Below are 4,234 nucleotides of genomic sequence, written 5' to 3' on the forward strand. Positions count from 1 at the left end.
CCCCTGCCGCATCTGAAAAAATCTTAGTGCCCCACTCCATGTCTGTCAGTGCTGCTAGGGGAATCCCATTGAAGGATTGTAAGAAAGCTCACCACATTCTCAAGTGCTCTTTGACTACTGCTGAAAGCCTGATGTGATGGTATGGTAACGGAAACCGGAAGAATGACAAAACTAACCTCCTATAAAATGTTCTCCCTGCTTTAACCACCCTGCATGCAAAGTTTAAATGGCCCAACAGGAGCTGCACCTCCTTCACTGTGACCTTTGCTTTTCCCAACATTGCATCCAGCAGAATCTTCTTTGAAAGTGTTTTCTCCTCTGGCAAACAGCTTTCCATAGCACTTGGGTCAATTTCAATACCCTGAAAAGACAAGACTGTGCAGGTTCCCACCATCTTCTCCGGGGCCAATGGTACCCCTAAGTCACCCATGAGCTCCTGAAAACTGACTAGAAAGCCGACTTAATGTTGTTCTTAGCCATAAGCATGCCGTCTCACTCGTTCCACTAAAGCCAGGGCCACATCTACTTACAAGTATGTCACTGAAACCTATTCTACTGGTATGAAATCAGTGACTGAGTGTCCTTCAGGCCAGGAAAGGTATCGCATTAGTCTAAACTGTCCGCTTTTTGGGGGGACTACGCCACTCAGAGACACTATGAGGTGTTCCATAGCCCAATCCTTAAAGGGGCCTGCCATCCTGCCCTCCTGAATCTCTCTGAATAATTTATCTCTCACTACTTGTGCGTGTTTGCTTGCTGACATCAAATTAGCGGCCGAGATGTACACTCAGGCCATGGTAACCCAGTCGGAAACCCTCTGTAAAACCTTGTAGTAATAACCTAGCATGGTCCTTCCTGTCATATTGTGAGAGCCAACATTTCAGTCCATCTAACTTAGTGGGAGTATGAGCCTTTCCCTCCAGGTCCCTGTCTGACCCTCTCTGCCCTGTAACCAGTGGCCTGTTCATGTTGCTGTGCAGCTGCAGGTCCCTGTTGCCCTCCCGGGGTCCCTTGCTGTTGTTCATAACCTGCTGAATAACTGGAAGACCCGACCGCCCGAAACAATTGACCAGTAGGTGTCGGCCTGCATAGCTGGAACATTCATGCTAGAATGTACAAAATTCCCTCTGGCAAGCCCCACTCTGGCTACCCTGTCCTATACCTGAAGCCCCCGACCCTCCATGGGTGGGGGGCCCTTGAAAGGGCTAATTAATGATCTGTAAACTGTTAGCAGTAAAGATCATCTTGCCGAATTTAGCTGGGCCCATAGTGCATTGTCATAAGTCAGTAACCAGTTCCCCCAATTTTGCTTCCCAATCTGCTGCAATATGGCCCGGAATTATTCATCGTACTGGGCCACGGCATAACCTCCGTAATTTAGCTGGGCTTTTCTGATGACGTCAAAGTACTTAAAGAGTGCGATTGACCTCTCCGGGTACTTTCACAGTACACACTCACATATATAAGAAGTACTGCTGTACAATTCTCTATAGTCGCGGGCACCTTCGGCCGCTTGGACAACACCAGTTCCTCCTCCTTAGGTACTATTTGGACCTAAGCTTCCTATGCAGCAGCTTCAGAATTTCCACATATTCACCCTTCCATATCCTCTCCTTAGTAGCTGGCATTAGGTGCTTTCCCAAGGGCTTTGTTGTACCCATTTAAAGCAACTTTTTGAATGTCACCTCCTTACTTCCAAGCGTTCTTTACTTCCCTAACTCTGTAAATTTCATCAGCCCCCCCCCCAGATTCCGACCCTGTGCCCATGTTTTCAAATTTGCTGGAGGATCCAGATCAATGGGGGCCTAGGACCTCTTTACATGTGACCTCTTGTTTACCGTCCCCTTGCCACAAGGGGGGGGGGGGGGGTCACTGTACGCATAATGTGGTCTTCTGTACCAACACCAGTGTCCTTCATATAAATACCTTTCGTTAAGCAGGCCTCCCTGCTCTCCTGAGGCTCCTTCGCCTCCACCTACACTGATACCGTGCATGATGCGTGCGTCCCGCACCAAGGATACCCTAACCTGTCGCCAAGGTCGGTGCTTGCTCCGGGGCTCCCCACTTCACCATTTTCTCCTTTTGCCATGCTCGGGTCTGGCCTGTCCTCCTTGTAGCTACCGTACACCTGCCTCCTAGAAAACACTAAGGGCAGATTGAACCGCCCGCCCCATCCTGCCACCAGCTTAATACCTGCACCTCATCACGCAACTCCCCTTCTTCCAAGCTCTCGTCCTCATAATCAAGCATGGACCGTTTCACCTGCTCTCCAAGCACCTCCTGAGTATCTTTATCTACCCATTCGTGCAGATGCCTGCCCGCATGCATTAAAGTTTCATAACCCAACTTATGGAGGACGTACCTTGCCCTCTCCACCGATGCAGGACGTATAGTCCTGTGTGCCTTCTTGCTGGAGTGTGTTCTAAATCGTTCTGCACCATCAAGGCTACACCGGACCTTCAAAGTGAAATAGCCACATGAGGCAGCTCCTTCTGTTCCCCTTGGGGCCAGTGAGCCGCACATGGCTCTCCCGAGTCAGTCCCCCTCGCCCCTCCAGCTGACTCACCGACCTGAAAAAGAGAACAAAGGTGTGCTGGTAAAACCCCTACACTGACTGAACCCCTTTTCCGCTGCAAATGCCCCAAACCCCAGGAGAATCTGCCTGGGGGCTGCATGTACCACCAGTTGAAGTGTCAGTATGCAGCCAACCACAGAAAACTATCATTGGTAAGGACTGGTGTGGCTGCAGAAGACTACCCAGGGCCTGTCATGGGAGAGGATGTGGCTTAAAGACCAGAGCTGCCCACTTTGGAACTCGGGAACCATGTTCGAGCCTCGGCTCAACATCCTGTGATTCTGGGCAAATCACTTAAAAAAGTGAGTTATATTGTGTGCAGTAACTCTCAGTGTTGTAGGAAGGAGGGTCTTGTTTTCGTGAAAGCAAGATGGCGGCACGGGCCCGCACCGCTCTACATGCGGCGGGCCCGTGAGTGGCATGGAGCTCCAGATGAAATCTGCACCTGCAGTTGGAGGCCCGGGGGCTCCTGCAGCACGGCTCGAGACCTGGAGTGAGTGTTTAAGCTGTGGCGTGGATGGACCCCGTGGCGGAGAGCCACAACGTCATCGGCTGTGAGCAGTGCCGGGCACTGGAGCTCCTCCAGAGGTTGCCACAGGGCAGTGGGTGCACATACGCCTGTATAACAATTTAAAGGGGGCGCTGACCCCTAGCCATTGAAGCGGTCGTGACCGGCGGTGGACTGGGGCCCTTTCAGAGGCTTGACCTATCTATTGGGCCCACCTCGGGGCAAGATGTCTACAACCTGGCTTGATTTCCCCCCCCTGCAGCATGATGAACAAGTTACTTACCTTCGGTAACGATATATCTGTAAGAAACATTAGTTAGTGTTAGATTCCTTACCTTAGAATATCCCCAGGCGTCAGTCTGGATCCGGAAACTTTTGCGTAGCAGTACCCCTGCGCGTCGGTAGGCGTCGTCTGCAGGCGTCCCCTGCGGCTCCGCGTCCGTCGTCGGCGTCGTGCGCCGTGATGACGTCGCTGGAGTATATAGACGCCGCCTCCGCGCGCTGACGTCAGTTCTTTGTACACAGCTTTTCCGCGCCAGAAAACGCAGAGCCATGAGAGAACCAACACTGGTGCCATTTGAAACTAGGGCCCTGAAAGGGATGTCCTTAACCCTAGGTATCAGTTCTCAGAACGGGGAGGATGGGTGGGTTCGGTAAGGAATCTAACACTAACTAATGTTTCTTACAGATATATCGTTACCGAAGGTAAGTAACTTGTTCATCTGAAAGAAACACGTTAGTGTTAGATTCCTTACCTTAGAATAGATACCCCAGCAATACCAACCCCGGTGGAGGGTCTGCGAACCAATACATTCCTACACCAGAAAGTCCTGGAGGACAGAACGGCCAAAGAAGCCATCCCTCCGGACTTGACTGTCCAGGCAGTAGTGCCTCGCAAAGGTGTGCAGCGAGGCCCACGTAGCCGCCTGGCAAATGTCCTGCAAAGGGACTCCCCGGCCCAGGGCAGTAGTAGCCGCCGTGGCCCGAGTGGAATGGGCCCGCAGCCCAACAGGAGGCTCCTTCCGAGCCAAAGAGTAGCACGCTTTGATGCACAGAACGGCCCACCGAGAGATGGTTCGTTTACACACCGCCCGTCCCTTCTTCGCACCCACGTAGCCAACAAACAGTTGGTCATCCACTCGGAACTGGCG

This window comes from Lissotriton vulgaris, chromosome 1_1 (assembly GCF_964263255.1).
Source record: "Lissotriton vulgaris chromosome 1_1, aLisVul1.2, whole genome shotgun sequence".
In the NCBI taxonomy this organism is placed as follows: Eukaryota; Metazoa; Chordata; class Amphibia; order Caudata; family Salamandridae; genus Lissotriton; species Lissotriton vulgaris.